Source organism: Mobula birostris, chromosome 9 (assembly GCF_030028105.1).
Source record: "Mobula birostris isolate sMobBir1 chromosome 9, sMobBir1.hap1, whole genome shotgun sequence".
Lineage (NCBI taxonomy): Eukaryota > Metazoa > Chordata > Chondrichthyes > Myliobatiformes > Myliobatidae > Mobula > Mobula birostris.
In genome coordinates, this window is record NC_092378.1 from 79,031,148 (window position 1) to 79,054,487 (window position 23,340).

Below are 23,340 nucleotides of genomic sequence, written 5' to 3' on the forward strand. Positions count from 1 at the left end.
GGAGCAAACTGGGTTAGGGAGGGAAAAGGACACACTCACACAAATGAAGACATGCAAACACCCGAAGTTACAATGGATTTGATGAAAGTAGTTTAAAAAAATACCCACAACTGAAAAAGTACTGGCAGTGATAATATTCATAATTACTGATATATGACATTTATTTGCTTTCATCCGTGCTTATTAATACATGTCAACAATTTCCTTAAAATCCTGAAAACGTGCCTGAATTTTTGACAATGTAAAACATATCTCTTACCCAAAGGGGAAATCGTCAAAATAGCGTCCTATTACTTGTTTATAAACTATATATAAAATTGTACATCATGTGTCTCACAACTAATCACCACTTACTGAGATACCACAATATACCTACAGAAGAGCAAAAAAAAATACAGAAGAGCAGAAAGGATGCCATAAGGGAATGAAAGGATGTAAAGAACATTTGATAATAGATTCTGCCATTCTAAATCATGCCTGGAGGAAAAGCAGTAATCTTTCATGTTGTTATTTTGACTAACAAAAGGCATCTGATTCTGTCTCTCACTAATGGTTAATAGAAGTGTTTAATACATATAAACTACACCCAATACTTGGAAATTCCTACAGCTTTGGCATACTATAATCACCCTACCTATTAACAACCTAAACAGAACCACCATTATCAAAGTAAACTGAGGCATTTTTCAGTCCACCATGATTCTGTCTAGCTTTAAACCCACTTGTTAATTTACTGAATCGGACAAAAATCAGGTATCAAATCAGAGACAACCTAACAAATTTTACTGTAACATACCATCTATACATAAACAATTTGAAATTATATGCTCCTTCATCAATGAAGTTATCCACACTGTTTCAGGAGCCTGATGGTTGTAGGGTAATAACTGTTCCTGAACCTGGTGGTGTGGGACCTAGGGCTCCTGTAGCTCCTGCCCAGTGGCAGCAGCAAGAAGAGATTATGGCCTGGGGAGGTGGGGGTCTTTGATGATGGATGCTTCTAGAGGTTTTAAGGTAGAAGATAAATTTTTGAAGGATCGTTGAATTGAGGGCTATGGCACACTGCAACAAATGAGGCTTGAAGCAGTTCATTCATGATCAATATTGAAAAGCAGAGCAAAGTCAAGGTCAGAGATTTAATTGTCTGCTCCTATTTTCTTGCGTATGAGATCTCCAAAACCCTGGAATTAGTTTCTCACCATCACTTCAACGTATTCAGAGCTTCAATGTCCACCTGTTTGAGCTTCAGATCATTACAAAGTACAACACTGTTTGTGTACTTAGCATGGACATGGTGTGCTGAAGGACTTCAGAGAGCAGTGGACCCTGCCCAATACATCACAGGCACATCGTTCTCAACACTGGCACTGCTAAAAGCAAAATCCATCATTGAAGACCTCCAACATCTGGGCCATGCCATCTTCTTGCAGCTATAATTGGGTAGGAGGTACAGAAGTCTGAAGTCCCACAGCACTAGGTTCAAGAACAGCTACTTCCTTTCAACCTTTGTTTCTGAGCCATCTGGCACAACCCTTATAACGCAGCATAGCAACATAAGGACAACTTTACACTAGAGTGGACAATGTCTCTTTTTTCTCTAATTTGTGATCTTTCTCCCCACCATCCAGGCCATGCTCTCTCCTCACTACTGCCATTGGGTAGGAGGTACAGGAGCCTCAGGTCCCACACCAGCAGGTTCAGGAATAGTTATTATCCTTCAATCCTCAGGTTCCTGAACAATCATAGATAACTTCACTTTCCTCAACTCTGAACTGATTCCACAACCTATGGACTCACTCTCATTCACGTTCTCAATATTACTTATTTACTTTTTTTGTATTTGCTGTTTGTCTTCCTTTTTGCTTTGATCGTTGTCAGGTTTTGAGAGTAGATTTTCATTGATTCTATCGTGAATGCCTGCAAGAAAATGAATCTCAAAGTAATACATAGTGACAATCACGTAGTTTGATAATAAATTGAACTTTTCTCTAAAAATAGTGTATAATTTGTGCTTTTCTGGTATGATGCTGTGTGTCTGTGATGTTGCTGCATGTTTTCCATTACACCTGTGCATACATGTACTTGTGTACCTAACAATAAACTCTACTTTGTTTCTGTGCTGTAGGACGATGAATCTTACAGTCAGAATCTCACTCTGTAACCTGAAATTATAGTCTTTCTGAGTACGTGGTTCAATTAGAGCTTTGTTCAAGGCTAGCTGAGATAAAACAACAGGCACTGACAGGCTGACTCTGTCTCACTAATTAGTTATTGGGACAACTAGATTAATAAATCTGGTTATCGTATACAGTAATGAAACTCAAGTATCAATGACAAAATAAATGGTGTGGAGATTTTTCCAGTCATTTGTTGCCAGCGAGGACACTGTTTGTTTGTTCCTCTCCCTAGGCATCAACTATGTAACACTGAAGGCTCACAATGAAGTGCCAGGCAACCAAAGCCATGTTTCTGAGTAATTTAAAAAGCAATGTATCTTCTCCCTCACCTGGTTTTACCTATCACCTGTCAGCTCCTACTCCTTCCTCTCTCCCCCACCTCACCTTTCCGTGCTGGCTTCTCCCCCTTCCTTTCCAGTCCTGATGGAGGGTCTCAGCCAGAAATGTTGACTGATTATTCCCCTCCATAGATGCTGCCTAATTTGTTGAGTTCCACCAGCATTTTGTGTGTGTTGCAATGTTTCTGACTTGCATTCCAACAGTCACACCGTATACAGCTCCACCTTGGCTAATGCTGAGTCCGTAGGCGGTAGTTACTCCGATTTCCAGGCTCACCAACCTATATTTGTGGACACTCAGGAGTCAAGAGCACAGTCCGAATAACAAAAATAAGATCCTTGCGGAAATTTGGGAATTTTACACGTGTGGTCATCTGAACTGGTTTGAACTATCAACAGCACACTTCCATACCATACCAGATAAATATGGTTCTACCACCACTTTTTACAATTGTATCATGGCTCTGCCTTATACTCCACCTGTAAAAATGGTACCAGTGGCTGATGTCACTGTTTATCGAATGAATTTAATATTAAACACAGCGCATATTTTCCTCGCATGAATATAGTGATGTCAATTATAAGGGGGTTCCTTATGTCCAGTCTATTCCGCAATTTAGTTTTTGTTGCATTCATTGCAGAAAACTCCGCTTCACAGCGATATGATGTTGGAAATGGAAGCAACGTTTTCAGTGCTTTCTTGGCTATCTGAGGATATTCAGCCTTAGCTTTAATCCAGAATGCCAGCAGAGATGTTATGTCAAACATACTTTTCAGCCCACCGTCATTTGCAAGCTCGAGGAGTTGATCTTCTTCCTGCGCTGACATGGATGATTCACCGGGGACATTTACAAATGTGTCACAGACCCATTCCTTTGCACGTCTTGGGTCATTTGCAGCTGGGAAGTAACGCTCGAATTCTGTTGACAGCGAAGTTAGGTGATTGCGCACCAGCTGTGAGAAGGACGGTGCAGCCTCAGTCTCTCCCAAAATCCCAGCTAGTGTTGGGAACATGTCAAATATGCCCCTGTCCACACGCCGTCCCCACAGTTCCAGTTTGGCTGTGAAAGCAGACACTTTATCTGCCAACTTGAAGACAGTTGTCATTCTCCCCTGAAGTGACAAATTGAGTTCATTGAGCAGGTTGAAGATGTCACACAGATAAGCGAGTTTTGCTCTCCACTCTTTGTCGCTGAAGTGTGCTGCCAGTGGTGACTTTTTTCCTGAAAGAAATCTCTGTGGCTGCTCTCTTATCTCAAAAACCCTGGCCAGGGCTCTCCCCCTTGATAGCCATCTGACTTCAGTGTGTAAGAGAAGGCGTTTGTGCTCTGCATCCATTTCCTCGCAAAGCTGCTCAAACAGACATGAGTTCAGATCTTTTGCTTTGATGTGATTGATAACTTCAACAACGTCACTCAATACGCTGTTAAGATCAGGTGACATTTTTCAGCTAGCCAGCATTTCCCTGTGTGTGACACAGTGTGTAGACTGGCATTCAGGAGTAATCTCTTTGACTTGGGTAGTGAAACCAGACTCGTTAAGCCATTCCAACATCTGTGCTTCGATGTCCTCCGCTATGTCATCGAATCTCCTTGAAACTGTGGTAGCTGAAAGAGAAACCTGTGTCATCTTGTTTCAGCTTGGCAGCTTCTCCCAACAGTTCACGGCACATGTCCTTAGCAGCAGGCACAATCAATGCTTCACCAACAGTGAAAGGCTTCTTAGCCTTAGCAATACAGCTAGCCACTAAGTACGACACTCTCAGAGCAGCAGCATTTGTGAAGGTGGTGGCTCTCAGCACTTGCTTCTGTTCCGCTTGCTCACGTTTCTTCCTCTCAAAAAACAACAGGTTTGTCATTAAGTGCAGGTGCTTCGACTCAAGCTACCGAAGCAGTTTTGAGGGCTTCATTGCCTCATTAGACAGCTCGTCTCCACATATCACACACAGGGGGCTTGGAGTGTGCGAGTCACCGGTCACAATAAAGCCATATTTTATGTACGACTCGTCGTATTTTCTGTTGAAGAAAGCTTTCTTTTTTTTGCAGTCTCGGCCTCAGCTGTCTCTGCATTATCATCATCATTAGGCCTTTTATGACCCCTACCACCTCTTCCAAAGAAACTCTCAAGCAACGTTTTTTTTACTCATCGAGTAGCTGCAGGTTAATGACCGACTGATGACCTCGCGTGCGTTCCAGTTCAACAGTGGGTGTGACAGGGAATGAGGAAAGGTGCAGCTGACTCATATCGTTTCATATCGCCAAATCATATTGTTTCCTCGCAGTCTTCTGCAAGACAGTGATGCCCCAGGGTCAAAGCCTTGCCTGTGCCAAAACAACTAGCGCCTTGGATAGTGGCCGCAACAAGACAAATTTCGTGTACAAATTTTAGCGGTTTCGAATTAACACTTCATGCTTTTTTTTTGTCCATTCCAATGAAACAGTGCTGCAGAGTGGCATGGTTGTGTAGCAGTGAGTGTAACACCAACCCCTGTTCAATTGCCGCCACTGCCTGGAAGAAATCTGTACGTTCCCCCTGTGACTTCACTGGTTTCCTCCCACCGTACAGACGTCTGGGCTAGTAGGCTGTCTGGCCACATGGATGTAACTGGGCAGTGTCGGTTGGCCCAGAAGGGCCTGTAACTGTGCTGTATCTCTAAATAAAATAAAATCAGCACAATGCTTACAGCCAACAGAGAACTGCTCAGCATAACATTCAGTAATCCCATCACTAATTAACAAACCATGGTGTTTTTACTGTTGCTTGGAGAATCACAGTTGTAGGACGGTCAGAGTTCCACATGAGTCAGAACAATAACAACAAACACAACCCTATCAGAGCAGTTACAAAATCAAATCAAGATAATAAGTGCACCATCTTTGCAAGGTTGTGTGCTATTACCGTTCTTCAGCTAGAGTGAGATAGACAAAAAGATTAAAGATTAGCTTTATTTGTCAGGTGTACATCGAAGCCTACAGTGAAATAAAAAAGTTTGCGTCAAATCAGCGAGGATTATGCTGGGAGAGCCTGCATGCATTGTCGTGCTTCCAGCACTAACACAGCATGCCCATAACTCACTAATCCAAACCCAGACATCCTTGGAAACTGAAGCACCCAGAGAAAACCCACGCGGTCACAGGGAGAACAGACAAACTGCTTAGAGACAGAGGCGGGAATCGAACCCTGAGTGATAAATTTACTAGTATTATGCTAAGCCCTGTGCTATTGTGCTACCCTGTGAAAAAAGATTTTCTTCTCAAAGCAAATTGCTTCTGTGTGAGCTGGACGCTGAGTGCTTGCTGCTCATGAGTTATCAGCAGCAGCAGCAGGTGATTATGCAACCCTCCTGACATACCCACCAGGTTTGAAATTAACTCAAACTCCTCTGAACAGAACACAGACTGAGATTACAGCAAACCAGATTATACAGCATGGCTGTTTTCTAGTAGGAGGCTGTGAATCTCTGGAATGCTGCACTCTGGAGACTGGGAGGAGGTAGATACATTTTCGAAAGATAGTGGAAACTGACGACTACGAGGAAATGGCACAGAAGGGGAGACGAGGACTGAGGGAGATCAGTCATATTCACCATAAGACATGAGTAGAATTAGGTCATTTAGCCCATTGAGTCCACTCCACCATTCCATCATGACTGAAGTATTGGGTGCTTTAATTTTTTACTTTATAATTTTTTTCTAAAATTGAAACTTAAATGTTTTATTATTGCAAAAGCCCTTTTGTAGTTTTATGTAAGGAAATTTATCTTTGATTTTCTATTCTGGGTTATATGTCAAAGTATAGTCAAACAGCAATGGGTTTCACAAGACGATAAGACATAGGAGCAGAATTAGGCCTTTGGCCCATCAAGTCTGCTCCACCATTCCATCCAGGCTGATTTATTATCCCGTTCTCCTACCGTCTACCCGTAACCTTTGACACGCTGACAAACCAAGAACCAATTCACCACCCTCTGGCTAAAGAAATTCCTCCTCATCTCTGTTCTAATATTGAACAGTGGGACAGAACAGAGTGGCACCATGTGCATTGACTGTCATTTTCTTGTCTCATTATGAAACATAACAAGTGTAAAGCCTGTTCTGCCACACAGTAGGTCATGACAATTATCTACCTCAATATCATAGGGAGAGTAGAGTGGAGGGGATGGGCATTGATTCCTCACTCTTACACAGGTGAAGTACTATTCTTAACGGCTAGAATATTATTTAGCCACGGATACTAAGATATAGCAAAACTCTGGTTGCTTGACATTGTTCAATATGCAATTACATTGAGCTAGTCAAAAGGAAAACAGAATGAGAATCTAGAGCGACACACACGCACAAAATGCTGGAGGAACTCAGCAGGTCAGGCAGCATCTACGGAGAGGAATAAACATTCAACATTTCAGGCCAGCACCCTTCATCAGGATTGGAAAGAAAGGGAGATGGGATTATAGCATTACAGTTATAGATGAAATGCAGTACAAGTCAGCAAAGTTCAAGGGCCACAACCAGGTAGATAGGGAGATGAGCCAATTTCCTGACTGTACCACACATCTGCGTGCATAGAGATTGCCTGTGCAAGGTTTCCATTTGAAGAACTACATCAGCAACACAAATGGAAGGTAAAGCAAACCCACACACACCAAAGGATGTTCTGCACTACAAAACACTTAGGGAATCTGGATAAGTTCGAACTAAGTTTATTTCATTTAGAGTACAGCATAGTAACAGACCCAATGAGCCTGTGCCAATTTCCACCCATGTGACCAATTAACCTACTAACCAATACGCCTTGGCAATGTGGGAGGAAACCGGAGCGCCCGGATGAAGCCCATGTGAACATGGAGAGAACGTGCAAACTCCTTACAGACAGCAGAGGAACTCAACCCCGTCACTGCGCTGTATTAGCTTTATGTTAACCACCACCCCACGTTCCCAACATGTACGGGTGAGTTGTGGGCACATTATATTGACACTGCAAATGTCACAACACTTACGGACTGGACTGCCCCCAGCACAATCCCTGGACTATGTTGGTTGTTGACACAATGGTGCATGTCACTCTATGCTTCAATGTATATGTGACAAATGTTTACTGCTTACAAACTGTTGAGTCCTGCATGCTGGCATGTGCATATGCTGATTGCCACACCTTTTCTAATGACCTGAATTAGTCTCCTAACATGACAGGAACGAAATGCACAAAATCTCTCCAGCTTGCCAGCATGCATACGCTGCATAAATAAATGACCTGTGTTCACCAAGAGTGTGTTTACCAAAAGCCACGTGGATAGGTTAAGGCAAGGTGCTGCTGGAGTAGAATTTGGGAAATTATCCGTTGTAGATTGGAGAATGAAAAAAAAACGAATTATTGTCATGGAATGAGACTACATGCAGATACAATAAATAATTAAGGTAGCTAGTGGTTAGCAGAATGCTATCATAGCATCAGCAACCTGTGTTCCATTTCTGCCTTACACATAAGGAGTTTATACATGGGTTTCCTCCAGGTGCTCCGGTTTCCCCCGCACATTCCTACGACATACAGGTTAGTAGTTTAATTGGGAGGTGCAGGTTCGTTAGACAGATGGGTTTCTTACCGTGCTGTATCTCTAAATTAAGCAACACGGATTCATGGGGCCAGATGTGGGGCTTTACTGTGCCACAAAGCAATGAATATTGCGAGAGGTCGAGTTTGAAACTTTCTTGCAATTTTACATGGGTGCAGCTGTTTTGATCTCTGTGATATACAATGCCTATAAAAAGTATTCACCACCACCTCCCCCCCCCAGTTGTTTTCATGTTTTATTGTTTTACAACATTGAATCACAGTGGATTTATTTTGGCTTTTTTGACAGTGATCAACAGGAAAAGACTCTTTTGTGTCAAAATGAAAACAGATCACCACAAAGTGATCTAAGTTAATTACAAATATAAAACAGAATCTAAGTATTCACTCCCCCCCCCTTTAAATGACACACCAAATCATCACTGGTGCAGCCAAATGACATTAGAAGTCATATAATTAGTTAAATAGACATCACCTGTGTGTAGTCAATTCATTATAGTAAAAATACACCTGTATCTGGAAGGTCCTACTGCTGATGAGTCAGTATCCTGGTAAAACTACACCATGAAGACAAAAGAACATTCCAAGCAACTCTGCAAAAAGGTTATTGAAAAGCACAGGTCAGGAGATGGATATAAGAAAATTTCCAAGTCACTCAATATCTCTTGGAGTACAGATGCTTCAATCAACAAAGAAATGGAAAGAATATGGCACAGCTGTAAATCTGTCTAGAGCAGGCTGCCCTCCAAAACTGAGTGACAGTGCAAGAAGGAGACTGGTGAAGGAGGCCACTAAGAGACCTATGACAACTCTGAAGGAGTTACAAGCTTCAGTGGCTGAGATGGAAGAGACCGCGCATACAACAACTGTTGCCCAGGTGATTCCCCAGTCACAGCTTTATGGGAGAGTGGCAAAGAGAAAGATGCTGTTGGGGAAAAAAAACTCACATGAAATCTCAGCTAGAGTTTGCCAGAAGGCATGTGGGAGACTCTGAAGTTTGGAAGAAGGTTCTGTGGTCTGATGAAATCAAAACTGAGCTTTTTAGTTATCAGACTAAACACTGCACATCATCAAAAACACACCATCCCTACCATGAAACACAGTAGTGGCTGCATCATGCTGTGGGGGTGCTTCACTGGAAGGCTTGTGAAGGTAGAGGGTAAAATGAATGCAGCAAGATGCACGTAAATCCTGGAGGAAAACCTGTTGTGGTCTTCAAGAGTACTGCGACTTGGGAGAAGATTTGTTTTCCAGCAAGATAATGACACCAAGCATAAAGCCAAGCTACACAGGACTGGCTTAAATACAACAAAGTTAATGTCCTGGAGTGGTTAAGTGAGAATCCAGACCTCAATCCAATTGAGAATTTGTGCCTGGACTTGATCTGACAGAGTTTGAGCAGTTTTGTGAAGAAGAATGGGGGAAAACCACAGTGTCCAGATGTGCAAAGCTGAGACACCTATCCACACAGACCCAAGGCTGTAATTGCTGCCAGAAGTGCATCTACTAAATACTGACTGAAAAAGGTGAATAATTATGCAATAAATTATTTTGTGTTTAATAATTGTAATTAATTTAGAGCACTTTGGAGAGATCTGTTTTCACTTTGACACAAAAGATTCTTTCTCTGTCAAAAAATCCAAATTAAATCACTGTTAGTCAATGTTATAAAATAATAAAACATAAAAACTTACAAGGGGAGGTGAATATCTTATATAGGCACTGTACTTCCACTTCTGACAATCTAAAGAAGGTTGGTTATCAAAATGAAGGGGTTGCCATATGAAGCAAGGTTGAGCAGGCTGGAGTTTAAAACATGAGATGTGACCTTACTGAAATGTAAAGGATCCAGGATCAACAGGCAGGAGTATCTAAAAGATCAGCTTTATTTACTTATTTAGCAATACAGCATAAAATAGGCCCTTTTGGCCACCTCAGCAACCTCACAACCACAATGAACCCCAACCTAACCACGAGATAAATGACAATGACCAATAACTTACCCTGTACATCTGACTGTGGGAAGAAACTGGAGCAACCGGGAAAACCCACGTTTTCCAAGGGGAGGAGCATACAGAGACTCCTTACAGAATAATGCTAGAATTGAACTCCAAACTCCGGAATGCCCCGTGCTGTAACAGCGTTGTGTGAACTGCTATGCTACTGTAGCACCTGTCACATGTATGTCGAAGTATACAGTTGTTTGTGTCAAATCACATCCGTGAGGATTGTGCTGGGCAGCCTGCAAGTGTCGACATTTTTCTAGCACCAACATACATACCCCCAACTCTAACCCTAACCATACTTACTTGGAATGTGCGAGGAAACCGGAGAACCCAACGAGAACCCATGCACAAGCTCCTGACAGCATTGGCAATTGAACATCAATCGATGGTTACTGGCAATGTAAACCCATTTTGCTAATCGCTACATCCACAGACTGCACACTAGAACACTGTTGCCCAAAAACAAGTGCTCATTTCAGATGAAAATCATGTACTTCTCTAAGGCTCACGATTTCTTGAAATTCTTTCATCTACAAAATCCGAATCAGAGTCATTAAATACATAGAAACATATAAAATAGGTGCAGGAGTAGGCCATTCGGCCCTTCCAGCCTGCACCACCATTCAGTATGATCATGGCTGATCATCCAACTCAGAACCCTGTGCCAGCCTTCCCCCCAAAGGCAGAATTCAACAAACAATAGATTCACTGGACATGGAGGGTGGGAGAGAGGGGGAGGAAGGGGGTGGGGGGAGGGAGAGCAGCGGGGAGGGGAAGGGGCGAAAGAGACTTTCAGTCAATCAGCTATGGTTTTACGGGATGGCAGAATAGGCAACTGCAATTAACTGGCTGCTCTTACATAGCACCAGCACCCATTCTAGAACAGCTCCACTAAGATTAGCTTTGGGGACATCTGATTCTGCAATTTTCCTGAACATTATTTCCCACAGAAACAATTTGTGACAACACCCAACCAAAATCTGCCATGTGATTCTTAAATATTTTATTGCACCAAAGGCAATAAAATTTGTTGGGTGGGGAAACTAAATCTAGCCACTCCCCATTGTATTCAAAATGAGCTACACTGGATTGCAAACACACACGCACGCACGCACACCCAGGCCAAAAGCTGACCGAAGTGGTTTGGTTAAAAGGGAAATGCCTGCTCCAAGACAACACACAGAAAATGCTGGAGAAACTCAGCAGATCAGGCAGCATTTATGGGGAGCAATAAAGTAAGAGGTTTTGGGATGAGAACCTTCTTCAGGACTTGCTGAGTTCCTCCAGCGTTTTGTGTGTGGCGCTCTGGATTTCCAGCGTATGCAGAATCTTTTGTGTTTATAATGTACATTCTACAATTTCATTGTATTCTCCAGTGATCTTGAATGACAATGTCTTTAATTGTGACTATGTTCTTTAGATGTTGCTGGTCTCAAAGCACAAATGTCAAAGCTAGACACTTTGCACTGAAAACCAAACACTATAAATTAGTAATTGGGACAGATTTTGCAGTACCTATTTATTATGTTTATATTTTTATCGTAAGATGTAGTACATTTTATACATACCACAGTACTGCTATCACAAAATAACAAATTTCATGACATGTCAGCGACAAACCTGACTCTAAAGGAAAAACACAGAAAACATACAGCACAATACAGGCCCTTCGGCCCACAAAGCTGTGCCGAACATGTCCCTACCTTAGAAATACCTAGGCTTTACCCATAGCCCTCTATTTTTCTAAGCTCCATGTAGCCATCCAGGAGTCTCTTAAAAGACCCTATCTTTTCCGCCTCCGCCGCTGCCGCCAGCCCATTCCACACACTCGCCACTCTCTGCGTAAAAAACTTACCCGACATCTCCTCTGTACCTGCTTCCAAGTACCTTAAAACTATGCCCTCTTGTGCTAGCCATTTCAACCCTGGGGAAAAGCCTCTGACTATCCACACGATCAATGCCTCTCATCATCCTATACACCTCTATCAGGTCACCTCTCATCCTCCATCGTTCCAAGGAGAAAAGGCCGAGTTCACTCAACCAGTAAGAGTGAAGTTTCCTGCTATTCTGCAAGTTACTATTAGTCTGGCTCCACTGTTACAGAAAATGAAATTACAAGAATTTCCAATGGAAGACCTTGTAAAAGTGATTTAACTTATAGCAGCCTTTAGCTGGTCATACTTGCATCTGAGTCAGAAGATTCTGGACTCAAGTTCATTCCAGAGGCTTGTACACAAGACTCTTGCAGGGATATTGCCAAGACTTGAGGAACAAGAGTTAAAGGAAAAGGCTGAATAGGTTAGCACTTTATTCCCTGGAGAGAAGGGGAATGATTCCCACAATTATGAGGGGTACAGATAGGGTAAATGTCAGGAGGCTTTTTCAGCTGAGGTTAGGTGAGACTAGATACAGAGGTCATGGGTTAAAGGTGATAGGTAAAATATTTATGGGGAACATGAAAGGAAACTTCTTCGCAGAGGACAGTGAGAGTGTGGAATGACGGATATGGTTCAACTTCAACATTTAATAAAAATTAGGATATGTGCATGAAGAGGAGATGTATGATCCGGTTGTAGGTCGATAGAACTAGGTTGATTAATGGTTCGGCACAGACTAGATGGGTTGAATGACCTGTTTCTGAACTGTAGTGCTCTGTGACTAAGATCGAGGCCGTGCCAAGTCTGCTTCAAGACACGTGGTAATGCAGAACACATGCAGACAATAAGGTCAATTTAAAAGGCAATTATAAATAAGCATATCAGGCGTAATGACTTTCAGAAACGAAGAAGGGGAAAATCAAATGACTGATACAGGCTCTTTCATGAACTGCACATGACTTCAATGGTTAACATTACCAAAACCTTCCCACAGCTGCTGTCCATATCAAAATTAATGTCCAGCACATATCAATCATCCCTTTGCCTCCACAGACGCAGCCTGGCCCAGGAGGGCACTGAACAGCGACTCCTCTGCTTGCATCTTCAGTAACAGCTCTACTCCCATCTTTAATATCTCTATTTTTCCCTTTCAGGGTTCTTTTGAAGACCCTGACTTGGAGTTACTTGCTGACTTCAGTTCTTTGCAGAAATGGGACTTGCTCTCGGAGTTTCACGACTGGTCATTATCCGACATGCCAAGAGCGCGGCCCAAGAGTTCGGCTCATCTTTGGAGGCCTTGGATCTTGGGGCTCTGGAGATGGGCGGATCAAAGGTCAGTGTCCCGACAGACCGTTGTGTCATGGGAGCCGGAAACTCTTTGGCTGTGTACCCAGAGACCCGAGTACTTTGGGCACAAAGCTCGGAAAAAGCGACGCAACAGACTTCTAACACCGTAAACCAGGAGTTGTTTGTAATGTTTCCCCTCTCGCTGTGAAACAGAGACACCTCTTTCTCTCTTATTAGGGGGAGGGAGGGAGAGGGAGAGCCAGCCTGTGGTATGTCGGGTGAACGATGTAGTCTTTGGGGTACTGCAAGTCTGTGTCTTTGCTGTTCCCTTGCTCATGCTTGAGTGCTCGGTGGTGGGTGCCGATGCTTTTTTTGCCAGTGGGATGCGGAAGGGGGATTGTTGCTCACTGCCGCTTACACGCGGGAGGGGGAGCTGGGGGGGGGGGGACTCTGGGGTTCTAACATTTAGCTGTCATTCATGCTTTGGGGCACTCCTCTGTTTTCGTGGATGGTTGTGAAGAAAAAGCATTTCAGCATGTATATTGCATACATTTCTCTGACATTAAGTGTACCTTTGAAACCAATGAGTTCTTCTAACTGGTTAATTCATGCTCCAGGATGCAGCATCTACAGGCACCCATTCAGTGACTTGATTTGATGCAGAGCAATGCATTTTGCTACATGTTTTGATGTATGTGCGATAAATGAAGCCAATCTTTAAAGTGTTGTGCTCCCAAACAAAGTAGAATGGTCAACAAACTTGCTGCCCCAACAAGATCTTGCAGCACTTTAACATTATTGTGTTAATCTCATGTAACCCTCAAGCTTGCCCAGCTCCTGTTCATCTAGGGGAAACAGCCTTCGGCCCCGCCAAACTGAGTAATCATGTCCGTATGGATGCTGTGTAATGTTCTCCCAGTTACAAACCCACAACACAAAATATCAGACAGTACACCATATGCAATTAAATGACTGAACTTGATGATTTTTAATCTGAATATAGAGTTAGTAATGAAAATTTTAAAAAGGGCCCAAGTCAAGTCAAAGTCACGTTGTAGCTCACTCAGTAGTCATTCTTCCACCATCGGTCTCCTCCCAACATCGCCGACCTTCGGGCCCTCAGATCCCAATCCACTCTGTCCAGTGGTCTACCAGCTCTCTCCACACGTGTCTTCCCTCCTTATCTCTCCTCGACAAAAGACCGCGAAAACAACATCCTTCCAGATACACAAATCAACAATCCCCGATTGGCTAACATGCATACTACAGTCCTGTTATCTCCAGCCATAACCCAAACATTGCTGCAATAGAGAAACCGTTACCTCAACAGTAAAACATTACAAAGAAGCCATAACACTCATAAATTGAAGTAAACAGTGAAGGGAGACAGGTACTTCTCAAAATGCAGTCCTTGTGTTATGTTCACGTCAATGGTGAAATGTTCAAGGCACTAAACAGCTCCTTGTATGATTATGTGGTAGTGTTAGTAAACTTCTACACCACTGAGAAGGGAAGAATCAGACACAAAGTGGTCAAAAGTCATAAAAATTACCTTAAGAATTTCTCACTGGAATATTAAACAGTACACCATGGTATGGCCATTCAGCCGGCAATCTTGTGCTGACCTTTTAACCTACTCCAAAATCAATCTAATAACATCCCTCCTACATAACATCCATTTTTGTGCCTATCTGAATTTCTTAAATGAGCCTAATATAGCTGCACCGACGTTTATAAGATTATGAGTGGCACAGACAGATGGTATCATCCCCCCGACCACTGGGACAAAATGTCTAATCCTAGAAGGCATGCATTTAAGGTGAGAGGGGACACATTCAAAGGAGATAAGCAGGGCAAGTTTTTTTTCCACACAGTGGCAGGTGCCTTTAGTTACCAGGCAGTGAAGGCAAACATGATAGAGAAGTTTAAGAGTTTCTGAGATAGGCCACAACTCCAGCATTCCAGGCTCAATCCTAATCTCCCAGTCCATCACTGGGAGAGTTTCCTGTGTGTGCTCCAGTTTCCTCCCACATTCCCAAAACTCAGTTGTTTTTTTCCTATGGCCACTGCAAGATGCTTTGAGTGTGTAGGTGAGTGGTTGAAGCTGCGGGAACTTGGGGAGAATAAAATGAGATTATTGTACCATGAGTGTAGTTGGCTCAAGGGCCTGTTCAGGTGAAGTTTGACCCTGGAACCAAAAACGTGGAGAAAAAGGTTTCAAGGAACAACTTCAAAGTTAAGTCAAAGTCAAAGTAAATTTATTATCGAAGTACGTACATTTTACTATATACAACATTGAGATTCATTTTCTTGTGGGCAGTAAATAAATAGAATTAACAGGAAATAATTAGAATTTAAGAAAGACTACACATAACAAAAATGCCCTGCCGAAGGGTCTCGAGCCGAAACATTGACTGTACTTCTTTCCATAGATGCTGCCTGATCTGCTGAGTTCCTCCAGTGTTTTGTGTGTCTTACATAACAAAGATTGACAAACAACCAATGTGCAAAGCAGACAAATTATGTAAATAAAAAATAAATAATATTGAGAAAGTGAGTCTGTAGGTAGTGGAATCAGTTGAGAGTTAAGGTGAGTGAAGTTATCCACTCTCGGTCAGGAGTCTGTTGATTGATGGGTCCTAACTACCCCTGAACCTGAGGCTCCTGTACCTTCTTGCTGATGGTAGTAGCTTCAGAAGAAGAAGTCTGCAGTAGATTTCCATATTTGTGGCAAGGCACTAATGCAACAGCCTCCATGTTAGAAGCAACTGAATGATGAAAGTCAGCTATTCTACAATGAGTGCAATGCTAAAGCAAAAGAAAACAACAGGATATGACCAGGGACACATTTTGAATAGTGGATGAGAAGTTTTAATATTGAGATGTAACTAATGCATATGGGTGCATAATGGCTGGCATAGACTTGGTGGGTTCAAGAGCCTGTTTCCATTCTGTATATGTATGTATTTATTTAATTCTGCATTTATTTAGCAACACAATGTGGAATAGGCCCTTCGAGCTGCCCCAGCAGACCCTGACAAATCTGATGAATCCTACCCTAATTACAGGACAATTTACAATGACGATTAACCTACCTGGTAAGGCTTTGGTCTGTGGGAGGAAACTGGAGAAAACCCACACACTTCACTGGGAGGATGTACAGAGACTCCTTACAGAATGGCACCGGAATTGAACTTCGAAACCCCGTGAGCTGTAATAGCGCTAATCACATGACACTACAGTGGCACCCTTCTGCTCTGTCTTGGTGATCCGGGTCACTACCGAAGATTGAAGTCCAAAGGTTGATCAGACATCCGACCAGTACAGTGCAATAGATAAAATATGCTATAAATTACAATGAGAAATATATAAATTATTTACCTAATATACTAAAATATTAAAATTATATATTATAATTAATTTAATTAAATAAATAGTGCAAAGAAGAGAGCAAAATAATAGTGAGGTAATGTTTGTGGGTTCATTGTCCATTCAGAAACCTGATTTCAGAGGGGAAGAAGGCATTTAAAAGTGTGTCTTGATGATCCTGTACTTCCTTCCTGATGGTAGCATTGAGAAAAGGGCATGTCCTGGGTGATGGGGGTGCCTAATGATGGGTGGCACATTTTTGAGGCATCACCTTTTGAAAACATCCTCGGTTCTGTGCAGGTTAGTGCCCTTGATGCAGCTAGCAAGTTTGCAACTTTCTGCAGCCATTTCTGATCTTGTGGATTGGCCCCTCCATACCAGACAGTGATGCAACCAGTTAGAATGCTCTCCAAAGTACGTTTGTAGAAATAGTAACATACTTTTGCCAACATTTTAGATCCGTGCCCTCAATCCTTACTAATGCAAAAGTCCTTATTTAAATCTTGTACCATCAAACTTCTTGACCTTCTCGACACCAAAGATGATAATGCCACCTTTTCCAATCACAGAGTGATGGTGCATGGAATGCCCTGCCAGGGCTGGTGGGAGAGGCAGATACATTGGGGACGTTTAAGAAACACTTAGATAGGCACATGGGTGACAGAAATATGAAGGGTTATGTAGGAGGGAAGGGTTAGATTGACCTTAGAGTAGGTTAAAAGGTTGGCACAATATCATTGGCCAAAAATGCTGCAATGTTCTATTTCCATCATTCCAACAGGCATTGAGAGCTGATCAGTGAACAAACCTTTATCCCTCACCCCCCATCCTCTGAAATATCTTTTGTAAAGATATGCCCTCATGCATTGCGAAAATTAAAAAAAAATTACCCAAGCAACCAGGTCCGGCAGCATCTATGGAAATGAATAGATAGTTGGCGTTTCAGGCTGACACCTTTCTTCAGGACTGAGAAGGAAAGGGGGAAGTTGCCAGAATGAAAAGGGGAAGGAGGCTAGCTGGGGGGTGCTAGGTGAAGCCAGGTGGGTGGGAAAGGTCAAGGGCTGGAGAAGCTGGACCTTCTTGATTTTTCTCTTGATCTTCTTACCTCAAAGATGATACTGCCAACTTCTTCAATCAGACCTGAACTCAAAAACCCTCAGGTTTAGAAGCATTTGAGTAAATCTTTCCTGCACTCTTCCAGGTCTAGAACTTGATAATCAAGATTATACTACTGTGGTAAACTTGTTTATTAGAGATCAGACCGCCCATTGCAAGTCTCCTGCATGTTGGGTTATTAAAGTCAACTATAGAGTGAATTGAAGCTAATGGTTCTATCCACTTATTGTGCTTACACATCGGTTAGCAGAATGCTACTACAGTGCATCAATTACTGATTGAGTTTTAATTCTTTCTGCTGCATGTAATGAATTTGTACCTTCCCTCCACATGACCGCATGGGTCTCCTCCGGGTACTCTGGTTTCCTCCCACATTCCAAAGCCACTCGGGTGAGGCTCAGTAAGTTGTGAGCATGCTATGTTGGTGCCAGAAGCATCGTGACACTTGTGGGCTGCCCAGCACAATCGTCACTGATTTAATGTCATGCAAACAACATACGTTCCAATGTACATGTGACAAAAAAGCTAAATCTTTATCTTTAAGGAAGAACACATGGAGTTGATCTAAAGAACAACATCAGAATATTTCTCACTTGACACTGGCACGTTGCAGTCACTGAGGTTTCTCTTCTCTTATATTCACCACTCCACACAAAACTACTTCAAACAACTTTCCATGAATGAAGTACACAGTGTACATTTTTACTACATGTGACCACAACAAGATGGCTGTGATCACTCAACTACATCTTGATTGGTTAACAAAAGAACATCAAGTTAGAATGCTCCATACACAGTCCTCTAGTATCTTAAGAATTTCACAAAGCTTTTTCCAGTCCAGTTAACACTGAGTTGTCCTATAATAGAAAAATCTTAATTGAGTCCAAACCTTTCTATTGTAAGTTTATCCCCAAGGGACTGGGGAACCACTGGATCAGACACTAGCTAGTTACCTGTGGAAAGCAAGTTCATTTGAGTTCAAATTGAGAGGACTAGTGAAAGATAAAGATTAGCTTTATTTGTCACATGTACAACAAACCATCAAAACATTTAATGAGATAGGTAGTTGTGTGCCAAAACAAACCAATAAGGATTGTGCTGGGGGCAGCCACCAAGTGTCTCCATGCTTCTGGCACCAACATAGCATGCCCACACTCACTAGTCCTAACACGTAGGTCTTTAGATTGTGGCAGGAAACCAGAGCACCTGGAGGAAACCCATATGGTCACCAAAAGTACAAACTCCTTACAGTCAGCGCCAAGAACCGTACCCTGATCACTGTCGCTCGAAAGTGTTACATTAGCTGCCTCGCAAGGAATAATATTATAAGAAAATTACCTCTGGCTTCATCGCTTTGTGTCCACTCTGTGGTTACGATTTTCATGAAGGTAAACTTTGGGCAGCACAGTAGCATAGTGGCTAGCACAATTGTTTTGCATCTCCAAAAACCAGGTTCAGTTCTCACCACTGTTTGTAAGTTTTCCCTGTGACCCCGTGACACACAATATCGTTACCGGAAGCATGGCGACACGTGCAAGCTGGCCCACACAATCCTTGCCGTTCTGATTTGACAGAAACAATACACCTCACTGTATGTTTCAATGTACATGTGATAAAAAAACATCATAAACTAGCCCTCTGATCCAATACTAGAAACCTTCTCTCCACATCCTGGCCTTTCAATATTCCCACACATCATCAAAAAATTCCAAGGCTCAATTTGTTTAGGTGCAGAGCACTTTAATGGAAAAGAGCCATTTGAAAAGAGCAATAGTCCAAAAAGCACATAAAAGTATCTGGTGCAGAAACAGATACCAGAGCATTTGGCAAGGCTCCAAGAATGCAGAGAAATGTTTGCATTAATATATTCAACCCTTAACCTGACAACGTATTTTAACCACAATGCAAGGAAGCACAAAACAACAACTAAATATAAATACACCTTGCCCCTTTATTCAAATAGATGCACGTGGCATTTAGAGATATATAAACTATCAATGGCAAGTGCAAACCACAAGAATGCACTTTCTTACCATACTTTATCTATAAGTAATGGGCCCCACATTTAAAATTCCTCAGGCACTTTAGATACTTCACGATCCATATATGACTGCAGGGTACTGACAAATTATCAACATTTCCCTTCATGGCAATAAAAGTGAGATGGTTTAACCTAGTCACACAAGAAGAATGTGGTGTGTGTGTGTGTGTGTGTGTGTGTGTGTGTGTGTGTGTGTGTGTGTGTGTGTGTGTGTGTGTGTGTGAATGAGGGAGAGGGGGGGGGGGAGGGGAGACCTCATTTTTCAAGTTTTCCCACCAACTGAAAGGCAGCTGAAAACAGAGGTTGTGCCCTCTGGTCCTAAACTCAGCCACCATAGAAAAAAGCCTCTCCTCAAACACTCTTTCTGGGCCTTTCAATATTCAATACGTTTCAATGAGATTTCCCTTCATTCTTCTAAACTCCAGCGAGTACAGGTCCAGAGACATCAAACATGCTTTATACATTAATGCTTTCATTTCCAGAATCAACCTTGTGAACCTTGCCAGCACATCTTTTCTAAAGTAAGGGGCCCAAAGCTACTCATAATACTCCAGGATGTTAGGGATAAATTTGTCCCGGTGAGGAAGATAAAGAATGGTAGGATGAAGGAACCATGGGTGACAAGTGAGGTGGAAAATCTAGTCAGGTGGAAGGCAGCAGCATACATGAGGTTTAGTAAGCAAGGATCAGATGGGTCTATTGAGGAATATAGGGAAGCAAGAAAGGAGCTTAAGAAGGGGCTGAGAAGAGCAAGAAGGGAGCATGAGAAGGCCTTGGTGAGTAGGGTAAAGGAAAACCCCAAGGCATTCTTCAATTATGTGAAGAAAAAAAGGATGACAGGAGTGAAGGTAGGACCGATTAGAGATCAAGGTGGGAAGATGTGACTGGAGGCTGTGAAAGTGAGCGAGGTCCTCAATGAATACTTCTCTTCGGTATTCACCAATGAGAGGAAACTTGATGATGGTGAGGACAATAAAAGTGAGGTTGATGTTTTGGAACATGTTGATATTAAGGGAGAGGAGGTGTTGGGAGTTATTAAAATACATTAGGACGGATAAGTCCCCAGGGCCTGACGGAATATTCCCCAGGCTGCTCCACGAGGCGAGGAAAGAGATTGCTGAGCCTCTGGCTAGGATCTTTATGTCCTCGTTGTCCAGGGGAATGGTACTGGAGGATTGGAGGGAGGCGAATGTTGTTCCCTTGTTCAAAAAAGGTAGTAGGAATAGTCCGGGTAATTATAGACCAGTGAGTCTTATGTCTGTGGTGGGAAAACTGTTGGAAAAGATTCTTGAGGTAGGATCTCTGGGCGTTTAGAGAATCATGGTCTGATCAGGGACAGTCAGCATGGCTTTGTGAAGGGCAGATCGTGTCTAACAAGCCTGATAGAGTTCTTTGAGGAGGTGACCAGGCATATAGATGAGGGTAGTGCAGTGGATGTGATCTATATGGATTTTAGTAAGGCGTTTGACAAGGTTCCACACGGTAGGCTTATTCAGAAGTCAGAAGGCATGGGATCCAGGGAAGTTTGGCCAGGTGGATTCAGAATTGGCTTGCCTGCAGAAGGCAGAGGGTCGTGGTGGAGGGAGTACATTCAGATTGGAGGGTTGTGACTAGTAGTGTCCCACAAGGATCTGTTCTGGGACCTCTACTTTTTGTGATTTTTATTAACGACCTGGATGAGGGGGTAGAAGGGTGGGTTGGCAAGTTTGCAGACGACACAAAGGTTGGTGGTGTTGTAGATAGTGTCGAGGATTGTCAAAGACTGCAGAGGGACATTGATAGGATGCAGAAGTAGGCTGATAAGTGGCAGATGGAGTTCAACCCGAAGAAGTGTGAGGTGATACACTTTGGAAGGACAAACTCCAAGGCAGAGTACAAAGTAAATGGCAGGATACTTCGTAGTGTGGAGGAACAGAAGGATCTGGGAGTACATATCCACAGATCCCTGAAAGTTGCCTCATAGGTGGATAGGGTGGTTAAGAGAGCTTATGGGGTGTTAGCTTTCATAAGTCGAAGGATAGAGTTTAAGAGTCGCAATGTAATGATGCAGGTCTATAAAACTCTGGTTAGGCCACACTTGGAGTACTGTGTCCAGTTCTGGTCACCTCACTATAGGAAGGATGTGGAAGCATTGGAAAGGGTACAGAGGAGATTTACCAGGATGCTGCCTGGTTTAGAGAGTATGCATTATGATCAGAGATTAAGGGAGTTAGGGCTTTACTCTTTGGAGAGAAGGAGGATGAGAGGAGATGTGATAGAGGTGTACAAGATGATAAGAAGAATAGATAGTGGATAGCCAGTGCCTCTTCCCCAGGGCACCACTGCTCAACACAAGAGGACATGGCTTTAAGATAAGGGGTGGGAAGTTCAAGGGGGATATTAGAGGAAGGTTTTTTACTCAGAGAGTGGTTGGTGCATGGAATGCACTGCCCGAGTCAGTGGTGGAGGCAGATACACTCGTGAAATTTAGAAGACTACTAGACAGGTATATGGAGGAATTTAAGGTGGGGGCTTATGTGGGAGGCAGGGTTTGAGGATCGGCACAACATTGTGGGCCGAAGGGCTTGTACTGTGCTGTACTATTCTATGTTCTATGTTCCAAGTACAGTCTGACCAATGCCTTATAAAGGCTCAGCATTACATCCTTGTTCCTAAATTCTCGTCCTCTCATAATGAATGCTAACATTGCATTTGCCTTCCTTACCACTGACTCAACCTGCAATTTAATCTTTAGGGAACCCTGCATAAAGACTCCCAAATCCCTTTGCATCTCTGATTTTAGAATTTTCTTCACATTTAGAGAATAGTCCACACCTTTATTCCTTCTGTCAAAGTGCCTGCCCACACACTTACAACACTGAATTCCAACTGCCACCTCTTTGCCCATTCTCCTAATCTGTCTAAGTCCTTCTGCAGACTTCCTCCTTCCTTAACACTACCTTCACCTCCACCTATCTTTGTATCATCTGTAAACTTGGCCACGAAGTTACCAATTCCATCAGTCAAGTCCCAATGCCAACTGCTAGTCACTAGCAGCCAAACATAATAGGTCCCTTTTATTCTGACACTTTGCCTCCTGCCAATCAGCCGAGCTTCTATCCATGCTAGTACCCTTCCTGTAATACTAAAGACTCTTACCTTGTAATGCAGCCTCATGTGTGGCACCTTGTCAAACGCCTTCTGATCAACATCCACTGACTGTCCTTTGTCTATCCTACCTGTTATTTCCTCAAAGAGTTCCAGCAGATTCGTTCGGCAAGATTTCCCCTCAAGAAAACCATGCTGACTTTGGCCTATTTTATCATGCGGTCCTCAAGTACTCCGAAACCTCATCCTTAATAGTGGACTCCAATATCTTCCCAACCACTGAAGTCATGCTATCTGGCCTATCATTTCCTTTGTTCTGCCTCCCTCCCTTCTTGAAGAATGGACTGACACTTGCAATTTTTCAGTCCTCTGGAACCATGTCAGAGTCTTGTGATTCATGAAAGATCATTACCAATGCCTCCACACTCTCTTCAGCTACCTCTTTCAGAACCCTGGGGTGTAGTCCATCTGGTC

The 23,340-nt window shown here is 42.8% G+C and overlaps 1 long non-coding RNA gene across 11 annotated transcripts in view; it reads right to left on the reverse strand.

Moving 5' to 3' along the window:
- LOC140202845 (uncharacterized) overlaps positions 1–23,340 on the reverse strand; it is a 151,911-nt gene that overhangs the window by 106,607 nt on the left and 21,964 nt on the right. The window contains exons 2-4 of one of the 11 annotated variants that reach the window (XR_011887207.1): positions 19,077–19,300; positions 16,349–16,598; positions 1,830–1,917 (exon numbers count right to left, since the gene is read on the reverse strand). The exons of 7 other annotated variants lie outside the window; for them this stretch is intronic. This is a non-coding gene — a long non-coding RNA (uncharacterized lncRNA). The remainder of the gene's footprint in view (positions 1–1,829; positions 1,918–16,348; positions 16,599–19,076; positions 19,301–23,340) is intronic. 3 more of the 11 variants (XR_011887205.1, XR_011887206.1, XR_011887208.1) reach the window with 3 other exon arrangements.